At 39.2% G+C, this 14,773-nt stretch overlaps 1 protein-coding gene and 1 pseudogene across 1 annotated transcript in view; one reads left to right on the forward strand and one right to left on the reverse strand.

The window, feature by feature from the left end:
* LOC102748951 (dynein light chain Tctex-type 3 pseudogene) overlaps positions 1-14,773 on the reverse strand; it is a 35,348-nt pseudogene that overhangs the window by 18,395 nt on the left and 2,180 nt on the right.
* The window catches only part of HAPLN1 (hyaluronan and proteoglycan link protein 1), a 74,315-nt gene continuing 67,488 nt past the window's right edge, over positions 7,947-14,773 (forward strand). The window contains exon 1 of the mRNA XM_006734137.3: positions 7,947-8,355. The gene's annotated coding sequence lies outside the window, so the exon portion shown is untranslated. The remainder of the gene's footprint in view (positions 8,356-14,773) is intronic.

A 14,773-nucleotide genomic window follows, 5' to 3' on the forward strand; every position in this document is an offset into this window, starting at 1 on the left:
TCCAGTTGAGGGTGGTAGCTTCTGAACTCTCTATACATTTTTCTAATAGTGATACTCAAATAATAAGTAATACTCAAATAGCTCAAGCGTAACATTCACAAGAAAATCCACAAAGGGATCAAAGCATAATACAAAATGATCAAGTATACTTTTTGGTCTATAAATATTTCTCAATTGCTTTGGGTTTAGACACACAAAAATAGAGCATAGTGACTGTCTATGAAATGGGAGTACAAAATTCCATTCAGCAGTGACCTATTTGTTTCAGTTTCATGCATAATAATTTAGATAACCAAAAAATATATTTGGAGTTGCCAGAGTCGGATGAATAATTATATTCACTCAACTTTATCCAAAGATAGTTTCTACTTCCTCCAAACAACTTAATTAATTCAAAGAGTAAAGAATGCCACACTCAGGCCAAGTATAGTAAAGCAATGTAGATTTTTAACATCTAGGTCACAAAACCAAATATGCATTTCAGGTTTTTAGAGCTTAGCTATCCAATAAGCTTTGTCAAAAAGGTTTTGATGAAGGAAGTGCTATGTTCAGAGCTATGAGAGAGGGAAATAGTATTATGGGCATGTAGAAATGGATTCCTGAAGAGAGTTAAGAGTCAGGGAAGGCAACCAGGATGCTACTCCAAGAGTGGGGTTCAAGGGAAGAAAAGGATATTCAAAATGAAAAAGAGGTGACAGGTGTGAGAAAGACTTCAGACTTCCTGCTAGAAGCAATAGAATCCTGACATGGTAATTTCCAACTTGTAAGAACGATCAAATATTTGTGCGGTAAGGCACTCAGATGCTGAAGAGAGAACCTAAGAGAGAAGAGGCCAAAAAATGAGTCAAGTTGCATCCCAAATCAAATCCTATTGTTATTTTTTTTTATAGAAAATAAACCTGAAAGTTCAACCAGAAATCACTTTCCAATTTCTTCCTGCTAACATACTTCCTCTATGGTTTTGATGTGATTAAATTCAGCAAACTGTTCTTTATCCCTACATGTACAAGGCACTGTGCTTGGGATGGGTAGCTGGCCACATGGAAGGCTTAAAAATAAATTTGACAGAAACAGTCAATGCGCTTAGGTAGAGAGACGTACGTAACTGATGTGTTAAACGATGCAAAATTCCATAATAGAGATTTACGGTAATAAACAGAGAAGAAATAATTAATTCCTAGCTATGTTCTAGAAGAAATACATTAATTGCAACTGCATTCTAAGTACTTTGATTTACAGAAATAGTTGGCTGTGAACATTCAAGAATACCAGGGTGACTTTGGGACAATTCCTTAGTCTCAGGAGACTCAGTTTACTTATCCAGAAAGTAAAGAATTGAGTTAAAACAATTTAGCCAGTAATTATAAAACTTTCTACTTCTATTTAGGTGTTACTAGATGGGGGGGAGGAGGGCTTAGAGTAGTGGATCTTTACAGGGAAAAACTTTCTAGAGATCACCAGTTTCTAAAGTTACTGTTAAGGTTTTCCTGTACAAGCTGAGAGACAGTCAACTTTGCCGATGTTCAAAAGTTTTCATGTTCTCAAATTACCTGCCTTTAAGCTCAAAAGAGATCCGACCCTGGGTATTTGTACCAGCAAGCATTTTCTAGTTGACATTTAGGGCAGGATTACTGAAGAATTACGGTGTGTTCAGAAACAAGGCTAGTAGCAATTAGACACAAAATGGAGAAATACTTCCTCTTTTTTCTTTTCTTAATTTACTCATAGGGTCTTTCTTCCAGTTTAATCTTTTCTGCCTTAATTGAGCCATATGTTGGAACAAATAGATTATGGTTAAGAAAGAAGTACAGATTTCCTATTTACAGTAGAATGAATTGGCCGAGCTAGTCTGTGAAAGGAAGTATTGAAGATAAATGCATGTAAAGCTATTTCTACTTGCACTGTCCAAAGGCCCCTTCTAAAATCCTTTTACTTCCTCAGTGCTTAAAATAAACCACAAGTGAGTTTTCTAATGATCTTAATGCAAAAAAATATAAATATGCATATGTGTATATATATATGATATACGTATATGTATATATATTAATCTTCGCTATTCTTTTAAATACTGTCTAGTGCCTGCCTAAAACTTGGATGTAAGGAGAGAATCAATTCTGTGTTTCTGGTGATATTAGGAAAAAAGAAGATTTTACCTATCAAATTTAGCATAGACTTGTATATAAAATTTCAAAACATCTCGATGTTTATTCCAAACCAAGCTTAACTCAAAATTTACTAAGAGGCATTTTTGTTCTAAGTACTTATGTTAATATTCTCTTCTAGCCTTCTGGTAGAGATGTCCCTAAGCTTGGCACTCAACTAACCTCTCCTTTTTTAAATTCTTCATAGGCTTTTGATACAATATAATCCTTTCTCTCCATCTTTCTGACAATTCTAGACCATTTCCTTCACTTTCAAATAATCAAAGCCCTACACTTCAGTCTCTCCTGAGCAGTCTTTATGCCAACCTTGGTGCATTAGCTAATTCACCCATTCCACCCTAAGAATCAGCCCAATTAGACTTGACATCCTTTTCTTTGAAGGTTATAAGAAAATACAATAAGGACTACATTTACTGATAGTTACAATTGGTTTAAATTTAAAATAACTATATAAATGCAAGAGAAAAAATCAATATTCAAGTGGCTGATATTGTAATTCTAGGACAATAACCTTATTTGTCACTAACCTCAACCTGGTTCCTTAAAATAAGAGTAAAATAGTTTACCTTTATTTATTATCATTTATACAATCACTCATCAGCCAAGCATGGAAGAAAAATATGTATTATGTTTCTTTTAATGTTATGAGATCAACAAAAATGATACAAATTATTTTTTTAAAGATTTTTTATTTATTTATTTGAAAGAGAGAGATAGCAAGAGAGAGCACAAGAGGGGAAGAAAGAGAGAAGCAGTCTCCCTGCTGAGCAAGGAGCCCCATTCAGGATTCTACCCCAGGACCCTGGGATCATGACTTGAGCCAAAGGCAGACGCTTAACCAGCTGAGCCACCCAGGCACCCCCCAAATTATTAATCAACCTTTGATAATTTATTATGTATGCCATTGGCTACTAGATACAAAATACTTTGAACTAGCTTGTTCAATAATTAGCTTTTCTCTTTGTTTTTACTTTCTCTCCTGAATATAGAGAATTTCCTCATTATCTTCAACAATAGCAATAAACATTATTTGATCAGCTTCTAACAGCAAGGCTGTGTGCTAGAAACTGAACGTGTAAAGATACACTATTGTCTCTCAGGAAGTTTACAAGATAGCTGATTTAAAGGGCTGTATGAAAATACAAATAAAATGCAAGGCAACATACAAGTGGCAAGTGGGTGATCTTAACAGTAATGGGATTGTGAAGGAGGAAGAAGTTTCCTGACATTAGGACAATCAAAGACAACATGACAAAGGTCCTGCGATTGAATCTGGGCCTCACTGCAAAATAAGTAGAAGCTGGTTAATAATGAAATAGCAATTTATTGAAAAAAATGAAGAAAAGGTTGGGGCGTTCTGGACAAAAGAAACACACTGAGAGAATAGGTTACAAGAAAGGTGCTATGAAACCAAAACCAGTCCAACAGGCAAGCAGGGGAACATGTTGGCGTTTACTTCTCAAGATATTTATCACTTGATAGGATATTCATATGGCCTCACTAGCTTCTGGAACAGCTCTGCTCTTAACATTTGAACAATTTATTGCCTAATTATTTCGTTTGCCCTTTTGAAGAGTCTCTCTGCAGGACACTTTCTGAAAGTAAGAGCACAAAAAGTGGGCCCTTGGAAAGTTATCCTTCCCCCATTGCATTAAAAGCAAAATAACCTTTTATCAAATGCTTTGTGACCATTTAGAATATTGAATTTGTATTTTAATCATGGAATTCAACAGGCATATAGCCAGTGGGAAGGACTTAATTACAAATGATGTCTTTCTCATGGTTATGCCCGCAATCCCAAGGGATGCTTTAATGATGTTCTGAGCCCTCAGACAGGAAAGGTCAAACAGCTTTGCTCCCCCAGTATTGCAAAGTGCACATAGCTGCACCTTTATCCTCACAGATGTTCAACCAGGTATAATATTAGCCTGAGGTAAAAATTCCAGGAAACATGAACTCCCAGAGTAGGAGATCTTTGGAATTCAGTGAATAATAGAGCAACCTCTTTCAGAGTTTGAAGAGCAGATGAATTTAGATAATCACCATTTGAATACAAATCTATATTTCATTAGAGGTATAATATGCCAGGAGAAATGCCATTCTGCTTGCAAATGTATCACATATTAAAGATTCATGATATTTTAGATTGATACTTTTTAAATTTTGAAAATGTTTCTGCTAGGTTCATACTATGCACATATTTAAGTTTGTATTAGGTTAAGTCAGATGAAATTGACTTTTTTTGGTAGGTCAAAAATGGTTGAATATTCCATTGTACCTGGTTCAACCTGATTACTCAAGTTTTTTTACAATTAGCAAAAGAATGGAAAGTCACATTTTATAACACCATCCTGACCTAATTTTCATTCTTAAAAAATATATTTGCATTATGCTAAGCAAGATATTTTCAAAATGTGCTGACATATAGATATCCATTAACTCTAAATTTGTGTGCATTTTTCCTTGCACTGGCCTTGATTTTCAACTTTGATTTTTAGGTTTTGTATCTCTAGCACTAGCGAGGTAACTTAAGGTAGAACCTGACATACATTTTAAGCATGTAAGTCATTTTAAAAATTAGTATTAAAGAAAATATTTGGTTTTTCTTAAAACTTAGAAAAGCTGGTCACCCTGCCTTCCCCAAAAAAACCCAAAAATACCTCATATGCCATGAAAGACATGAGTGTCCACATGCATTATTAATATTAATAATTAGAATCTTCATATACAGAATACAGATATTTGGGTCTTCTAATTTTTTTTACAACTTATACCCTTGTAAAATATTTGGTCATGAAATATATTTGTATTTATTTAGTTAGTTACTTGATTTGATTTTTTTTAACCAAAGCTTATTAATATGCATATTATTGTAATAATTATATAATAATTTTAACAACTGATCAAAGTAATGTCTACCTCTATAAAGCATTATTTACGTGAACATTAATTAATTTAAACATAAAAAAATTTTAAAACTCTTAAAGCTGATTCCACTGTAAACTTTAAATAATTACTAAAGCATATGAAACTAAAAATGAGGGGCACCTGGGTGGCTCAGTCTGTTAAGCGTCTGCCTTCAGCTCAGGTGGTGATCTCAGGGTCCTGGGATTGAGTCCTGCATTGGGCTCCTTGCTCAGCAGGAAGCCTGCTTCTCCCTCTCCCGCTCCCCCTGCTTGTGCTCCTGTTCTCTCTCTCTCTCTCTCTGACAAATAAATAAATAAAATCTTTTAAAAAAATGAAAATGAATGGAAATGTAGATCATGTCAATTAAATTAAGTCTGAATAACACTTAAAAACACACACTATTGGTAGGTTAAGTACTTGTGATTAAAAATACTAGAGATCTTTTAACAAAAACTAGTAACTAGGTACCTGGGAAAGGGAGCTAAGAAATAGAGGTAGGAAAGGACTGACAAGATAACTCTTGTCTGGAACATCAGTGGTAAAGTAGCTGTCATTATTTCTGGAAAGCTTATCTCAATTGGTGGGGTTATGCCTGAAATTGAAACAAACAAAAATTCTAGAGTAACTCACGGTGGTCCAACAGAATTGTCAAACAGATGTCTTGTGTGGCCAACAATTTCTGAAGAGAATGCAGTACATTCTCTTAATGCCCCACTGGAATAAAGGGAACAAGTACCATCCATGGGCCAGCTGATCTGATGTGCTCCCCAGGCCACCTCCAGAAATTAGGTTTTTAAGTGGAAAGAACAAGATTAGTGTTTAACCTATCTTTATATGATTTCATAACCACATACCACCAGCCTCACCATCTTGATGAAGCTTTGATATAAAAATTGTAGGATATTTGTTTTTAACCCTAATTCCTTTATGTTCCTCAAAATTCGTATCATCCTGAACATTTACAAGAAATAGCATAAACGCTCTTCTTATAGTTGAAAAGCAGAGATGTATCTTATTTTAGTTGGCAGTTAATGTGGGGGCCTACAGTATAACAGCTGTCTCAAATAGCCATTAAATTAACTACAGAATTTTGCAAAACCTTTAGCGGCTTGTTTTCTGTGGGGGAGAAATAGAAAAAATGACCAAAGAGGCATCTTGCCCAGGTTTTGGAATGACTGTACAAGAAAGGTGTTGAATTGACTGTTGGAGGATTCATTCTTAATTCTTTCAGTTTGAATATAACTCTTCATTTAGTGAGGATCTGTGGGTGTTGGGTGTGTTTTCGTAACAAAATCTTTCCAAGAGGCACGTGTTAATTTACCACACACCGGAATGGCAAGGACGACGGTCCGGAGGCAAGAACCAGTGAAATACGTCAAGGAAAAGCAGGGAAGTTTTTTGGGTTGTTTTTTTTTTTTTTAAGATCTCTTTCCCGCCTCTCTCCAAAGGGGAAGCCACCGCCGAGGTTTAGGCTTAGGCTTTATCTCTGAGACAATAGCGCCTCTCGCCGCCTAGGGCACAGCTCAGATCTCGCGCCCTGCCCTCCCCGCGCCCCCGTCCTACCTGTCCCCCTGCCCAGCCCTCTCATCTGCCCCACGCGTCACCTGCCCCACGGACGTCCCTCCTCGCTGGTCCCCGCGTCTCACCTGCGCTTCTGTCCCACGGACGCCCCTACTCCATTGGCTTTTCTGCCCACAAGTCCCCGGCCGCACCAAGCCCTCAGCTCATCAGTCCTCTGGCCCGCCAGACCCTCTGCCCCCCCATCCCCCTGCCCCAGCAGCGCGCCCGTGAAGCTGAGGCGCTGGTCGTGAGGAGCCTGCAGTCCTGCCTGCGCCCCCCCCCCGCCCCCGCCAGGCCCTCGGGCGGGAACAGGAGAGCTGCCGCGAGCCACTGGAGGTCTCCCAACGCCCCGCGCCCGAGGTGCCCTGCTCCCCCGGCTCTCAGGCAAGCCAGCTCGCGTCTCGCCTGCTCCTTGGCTCGGGGCCCCTCGGGCTTGTTTGCTTGTCCTCATCCCCGGGCCAGCCCCGCTCCCTCCCGGCCGCTTCAACAGCCGTTGGCTTCCTGCGGTGTGTTTCTTTTTTTTTTCCCCCTCCTAGGCTCCATCAAAGGTGTCTCTGTTATTGAAATATGAAGCCATTTCCTCTCCAAAACCCTTGGTTACTCAAGGCGGGAATCAATGGACCTATATACTCTCCCAGGAGTTATAAATAAACGTCTATTTGTTCAGGAGGCGTTTTCCCGCGTGTCCCAGCATCTTCCCCCGTGGTTATTTTAGGGTGTGTGTGTGTGTGTGTGTGTGTGTGTGTGTGTGTGTGTGCGCACCCGCGCGCGCCCTGTGCCCATCTGGTTCTAATCCTGGGTATGGATCCATAAGCCAACCCCACCCATCTCGTCCGCCCCTCGCATTCCTCACTCTATAAATAAATCCAGGTTCTTTGAGCTCTGTCATCCAGGGATACAATAGCAGTTGTCTGTTAACGGAGATTCAAACCCAATATCGATATTGAGTCCAATAAACAAGAAAATACACTTCTTGCAATTTGGGTGGAAGGGCACCTCCAGTTTAGGAAACTTTGTCTGCTGTTGCCATAATTGCCTCTCTACCTAGTCACCCTGGATCTACTGGGGAAAGGGAGACGGAAAAGCTAGGACATCTCCGACCTTTGGGTTTTCCTTTTAACCGAGGCTAAAAATCAAAGCGAAAATGTACTGTCCTGGCGTTTCTGCCTCACACCGCTGCCCCATAGCTCATTCTCCCGACCCCTTGCCCCAGCCTCTCTGTACAGACCCCGGGGTGGTGAGGCTGCAGGAGGTGTGGTGTGGGTGGGGGCTTGTGGCTGTAGCTGCTTTTCCCAAGCCCTGAGCGGGATACTCCGGGGTCTGAGCAGAGTGGAAAGTCGTCTAAGAAGCGGCTGTTTCACAAGATCTGGGCACAGAGCTGCCCCTCCCTTCCTCCCTGAAGTTTGCATGAAGTGCACGTTAGGCTGTAATTAGGGGATCTGGGAGGAGAACTTTGCTGGTGACGCTTTGCTTTTCTTCTGCTCTTGGTGAGAAAGTGCCTCCTTCTTCCCAGGACCAGGACCTCTGCCATCCAGCGCCACAAAGAGACATTCTGCGCGCACACACACACACACACACGCACACACACGCGCGCGCACACACACACACACACACTTGCCCAGAGACAAACTTAAGGTGAGGAGAAAGAGCCCTAGCTTCACTTGATCTCCAGGCTCCAACCTCAGCAGGACTTGAGAGCATCTGAACTTCTGGATTTCAGGACAAGGTAAAAACTTCCATAAAATTTTCACTCTTCCTCTCAAACATTAGTGCCTTGAAGATTTCAGAGAGCAATACATATTATGATGTATATATACATTAAAACAGATTTTCTTATTTTCTTTTGAGTTTAACATGACATCTCAATTTTTTTTTAAAGAGTCATATTGTCAGATAAAATACTGGATTGCAATAAAAAAGCTCAGTCTAGATTGGGGTAAGGATTAACTCTAGTATCCTGGCTTTTCCTCCTGTTACTATAAATCTGGTAGGCGCGTGGTTTCCAAGCGGTGGCTTTTCCATCTGTGTCTCAACAAGCATTTTCATAGCACCTGAGATTTAAAAAAAAAAACGATAGTATAGGTTGAAGGAAATGCTGAGGAATGGGAATGTCCATTCCAGATTTTAGAGTTTTGTTTTAGGGAATATATAGGTTTGTGTGGAAAAGAAAGTTACTGTAATCATAGGAAATACCTGTTAGATTGATACTTTGAGATGTTACCAATTTTGGTCCCTGCTGCTCCAGTTAATTGTGAAATTAAGATCATAGAGTTATGACGAGCTTCATACATTGAATGATTTGATAATTAATTTTAAGGTACTGAAAAATATTTTAAAATCATAGTTGTTAAGACCATTAAAAGTTGCTTAAAGGATTTACGTGTTGAGACGGTTCACCACTCTAAGCAAATCTGAACATTTTGGGTCTTAAATGAAGTTGTTTTCTTCCACTGAATTTGACTGTTGTGTTCAAAATGAGATGGTTTATTATTTTGAAAATAAGTTATTTTATTTTCATTTATCACTGGAAAAACACACCGAGTGGCCAGTACATTTGGGAATTTTTAGGGTGGAAAGTGTTCCTGTACATGTTCCAACGTGATGTCATAAAATCAAACATACTGGCTGGCATCTTGGAAGTTAACGGTTTTTAAGAAATAAAGCCTGTGAATTAATTTCTAAGTGAAATGTAATATTTATTCATTATAATTGTAGTTTCTGGTAATCATTCTATTTGATTATTTCAGGGTACTACATTGCAGTAATTTTATACACACTTCCATGACTTCAATATTTCAATGGAATCATAAAATAGGAACATTGTTCTATCAGAAATGTATCATAGTAGCTCTCTCTGGATAACTTTTAATGTGATAATTCTTACATCAGTGTTTAACTTCAGTCCCATTTACTTCTACTAATAAAGAAGTTTTCGATTCCATTCAGTAAACTAGAACGTGTGCCAGAGGTCTATTGAGCATTTATTAGTCTTTAGTCATTTGGGGGCTATCTTTTCTCAATAATTTAATTGTTTAAGCTGAAAGAATGATGTTACATTTTTGGTAACCTCTTCACAAAATTGGAAACAGCTTTTAAAATGGGAAAACTAGATAAGCAGAAGTAGTTTTCCTTAAACTTAATTAAATGAGTGAGAGAAAACCAACAACCTCAAAAGATCGCTGGTCCCCAGGGAGAATGTACCCAGAGGCCAGTGTTCCAGAAGTGTCCTGGGGGTCTGAGCTTTCTATGAGAAACAAAAAAGAGAAGACCATCATGTTCTTATAAAGCGAGCCATTTATTTATTGTCAGCAGGCCCTGTCTCTCAGAGGAATGACTGACACTGTAATTTAGAAGTACTGAAGAGACTTTCACAGAGAAGAATCAATTCATTATATCCCTAGTGGTTTCACTTCCTCTTGCTTCCTTTGGGAGCAAGTAACACATCCAGGATAAATACATTTGGCAGAATATGCAGAAAGATACTTTATAAGTAGATGGTTTACCAAAGTCCTGCCTTTTAACATCTTGGTTGCAGAATACTGGTATTTTCTGAAGAGTTGAAGAAGGGTTTAAATCTAAAGGTAGAACTGTACTTCGTTTCTGGAAAAATGAACACGAATCCTTTTTCAGGAAATAACTCCCTTTTCCAGAAAACACTAGTGCTGGTTTTCTTTTCATTTCCTTTTGCTTGTTTCCCATGCATGTTTTATTTTCCAGATTACTTTTTTAAGATAATGGTATTCCACCAATTAAAATTCCAACAAAATGCAAAGCAAATTTGAAAATAACTTTTACATCAGAGTCTTCTGTTGCCTTTAGTTAATTTTCCAACATCCTGGATTCATTATTAGTAACCATGGTACTTGGTCTGTGTTATTTAAATGTACTTAGTCTGTTATTTAAAGGTGACAAAATATTGTTGGAGGAAAATGGGGAGGGATGAAACCTGAATATACTTAGGATTTTAATCAATAGTGTTTAAGGAGAATTAGAGGAAAGATCTGGTTAAACAAATATTAGGTGTAGAGTGGACGTGATGGCATAAATTAATAATGCAGCTCTTTATTTACACCATGAAAGGTAGGGTCTGTGATGGTTCAGTGTGTGAAGTACGGTCCCTGTGTGCCACCTAGTGGTTGAATTTAAGAAGGCTTTCGCACCAGCCTCTCACTAAAAACTTCTGAGACTTCTATTCTGTTGACATTGAACACTAACTGCATGGCAGACGTTGGGGTAGGTGCTCACAGTAGAAAATATAGCAAGTGTCTTTTATATAATTTAAAAATCAAGGCGCCATTTAACTGTTGATTAAATTCCCGGTGGTTGCATTTAAAATCAGTTTACTCTTTCCTGGGTAATTTACCATCAACTTTCTGTCTCCATGAGGATATAGTTTAATAACTGTGACTCGCTTCTAATAGAGAATGTGTTTTTTTTACAGAGATGTCATGACCTAGTTCAAGAAAGGATGGGGAGACTTTGAATCTTGAATCACTGTTTCTCCTATGGAAATACACTTCTGTAAATTTCAGTGTTGCTGAGGGTAAATGGGTAAATAATTACTAGCTTAAAAGGCTAGCACACAGATACTTGCACATATTACATCTTCTCTAGATATATTTTCATTAAATGTAAAAGGATAGTAGTAAAATTTGTTTGGGGGTCCTAGAGGTATTGCCCTCAAACCCTAAAAATTAGCATGGAGAACAACTTCAATATCTGTGGTTCATATACAGCTTTGAAGCAGGAAGACTGCTTTCACTAAATTGACATGATAGGAAAAAAATCCTAGAAAAGAACTATTAGAAGCAAAGCCACCATTTGAAAGAAGCATCAGGATATCATAGATTAATCCATCAGAATATTGCACTGAGAATTTTGAAAAACTTTTCTCCAGGAGGTATGTGAATTATTATTCCAAGTGGCTTTTTGCAAGATCTATGACTTAATGGCAACAGTGTTCAGCACATCAGCATTAATCAAGACAAGTTCTGAAATTCACATTGGAAGGTAAAATGCCTTGGTAAGAAAAAAAAATGATTAATGTGTTACTTGCTGAGTGAGCTCTAGTGGTGTAATCCATAAATCCAGTTGGGCCTGCCTGTGTGGAATGGAAGCTTCCTAGTTAGGGGACTTTGGTTTTTGTGTATGGCAGTGAGACCTACATGGGGAAAGAAGGAAAGCCTCTCATTAAGTCCTTTATCATTAATGCCACAAAATTATAGCCTGAGTCGATCAGAGGCGGTGGCTGGAAACACTATCAATCATGTAAAAGAAAGCATATTATCTTAATTCTTATTTCCAGTAAGTTGTTATCCACCAGAAACAAACCATTCTGTTAACAATTTCATCGGACCATCCTCATGATTTAGAACGAATCCCATACTTGTACTTCCAGGACCTAAAAGTCAGAGGCCATGAAAGCAGAACTTTAGACATGGATTGGAAATGTGTCATTCGTGGTTTCAGATGGCTTAGTGACACTAGACAAGAACAAGTTTGTGAGCGAGAACCCGCCAAGCTCTCCGAAATGGTCTGCTGCTACTGGGTTCTCGGTGATATCATACAGAGTGGGTCCACCTGATGGCTTCTCCCCGTGATGGGGACCCGGAGGGGGCTGCTCCTAATGCAGAGTTCTTAGGCACATGCAGATCCAGCCAGGATTTGTTTAAAATAGCAAACGGTGCTGAACTATTTTGAGCTTCTATTCATTGTTTTATAGTTTAACAGGGGAGTGAGAGAGTGACGCCTGAGATGTGGGGGTGGGGGGGCAACAATAGAAGGCCAGGGGGCTATTTGCAAAACAAGGCAAAACAAAAACAAGCAAAGCAAACTCGCAAAATGAAAGTCACAGAACACTGACTACATACTGTTCAGGGAGTGGTTCTCAAACTTGTAAGGGCAACAGAAATTTCCCCTTTTGTCCAACCTACCTTAACCCAGAGAGAACACAAATCACTTGATTTGTTCCTAAATTCCAATTACGATACTCCAGTTACATTTACTGCACTAAATAAAATCCAATTAAGTTAAATAACATTCAAATTATTTTTATGGTAAATCTGGATTTTCCTAAACTTTCCCGAAAGTTTCGTGGATAATATCTTGCATCAGTTTCCACCTATACCGTGTGAAGTTTTCTCATTTTGACTCTCTTATTTCGATTTGGAGATCACCTCATTTGATCATTCATGCACTCATTTGTTCATTCAACAAAAATGTATTAAATCCTTGCTATTTGCCAGGCACTGTGCTAGCGCTATGTGCTGGGACCCTCACTTTATACCATGAAAATTCATTCTAAAAAATTCAGAAAGTCAAAATTGACTGATAATGAATCTAAAACACTGCAAGATCCTGAGGTACATGGAGTAACAGAAACACGCAGAAAGTTCTAGCCTCATAGTTTTTGTATTAAGAGAATTTTGAGCATGCATCTTTAAAATCATGTTCCGTGTTTGCTATCTAGCTGAGTGGATAAGAACTTCGTTTTTTGGTTGTGTGGGCGCAGATGGGCCTGGGAGGGTGGCTCTGCAGACCTCCAGGAGGGTGAGGCTTCCAATAATCTGTCTGCTTGGATGGACAGGAAAAGCAAAAACTCATTTGTACACAGTTGCTGTCTGCCAGTTTGCATCTAAAATTCAGATTGAACACAGAATGATTTAGTGCTTACCATTTGCACCAGACACCATGCTAGGTGTTGCAGAGTAATTGGCTCAAGGAATTCACAAGCTGGTGGGGAAGACAGATGGATGCACATCATGAATCACTAGTAAAATTTGCCACGTAGGTGAAGTTTGTCTTCATAGTCTCCTGGGTCTCTTTTCTTTGCCTTTATCCAAACTTTCCCCCCTGCCTCTATCTCATAAAGTGAGACTCCTGCTCTCTACCCCCACCCCAGAGGATCTGATACTTCTCTGGTTTATTGATTTCTTGACTGACTGATTACACTTCAGTGTGAATGAGTTTCACTCATGCATTTACATTTCAAGCCTTTTATGTCTCTAAAGTAAATGTTTTGTTTTCTGTGAAAAGAATTTCAAACATTCGGGGGCCTTCCTATCCTTACACCAAAGGGTGTAATTAAGCTGATTTAGTCCTCCATGGTCTTCAATCTCTCAGTTACCCCACTCCGTATGTGAGGCTAGAGGGACTCCCTCAAGGCCCGTTTCTAGAAACTTGAAGGATCTTGAGTCCTGTTAATGATTGGCTCCTTTTAGCTGAGCCTGATTAACCTGTCCTTTCACCCTCTCCCCAGAGCTGTGCCCAGACCAAGTGTCCCCTCTCCCACCTGGAGGAGCCTCCAAAGCCCATCCCTTTGAACCCTTCCGTTTACTTTGCCAAAACCTGCTCCCAAGTCCTCTCAGCCCTTCATCGCCATGCTTGGGTCACTGCCCCTAGACAGGTAAAGCACCTAGAGCTTCTACCATTTGAGCCCTTGGGCCACCCTAAATGTCCAGGTCTAGAGGGAGGGAATATTTGGTCCGAGGACTCCTCTAAGTAAAGGGGCTAAGGGAAGAAGACGGAATATGCTTGGGGTAAGCATAGGAATTAGCCACCATGTTGAAAATGTGGGTCAAAGTCAACATCTTTTAAAATATGAAAGGTACTTCACTACAATTGGTTACAGAGAAATTTTGACATTGATGTTGATTATAGATTCTGGAAAACTAACTACAGGGGGAAAATGAAGATCTGCTTTGCCTTTATATAAAGAAAGCTAATCAGAGTCATTTGTGTTAATTCCTTCCCATTTTTTGTTTAATTAACGTATAGCATAATGATAGCCATATCTTATTAGTTGTTTCAGATTTATGTTCTCATTGATTACATTCCTTTGATTATGCCACCATAGTTTGGTACTCCTATAAGATACTGATCTGTTCTTGTATGAAGATGTGCTCACCACATTTTATAATGCCAGGATTGATAACCCAGATTTAGAGACTTTCCTTCCCCTTCTTCCTGTGGCCTAAAGTAGAAGGATCATTGGTCTGCATTCTTCACCTAGCTGGGAGATCTAGATGCAGAAATTCAGTAGGTGCCCTGCCAATGCTTACTGTTGTTGTCAGTGCCCAGTACAGGGCAGAACGTGGGGCTTTCGGGGTCTCCCGGCCTTTTATTCCAAGTGCCTATATTCCAGA

Source organism: Leptonychotes weddellii, chromosome 7, assembly GCF_054177405.1.
Source record: "Leptonychotes weddellii isolate Sample4059 chromosome 7, ASM5417740v2, whole genome shotgun sequence".
Lineage (NCBI taxonomy): Eukaryota > Metazoa > Chordata > Mammalia > Carnivora > Phocidae > Leptonychotes > Leptonychotes weddellii.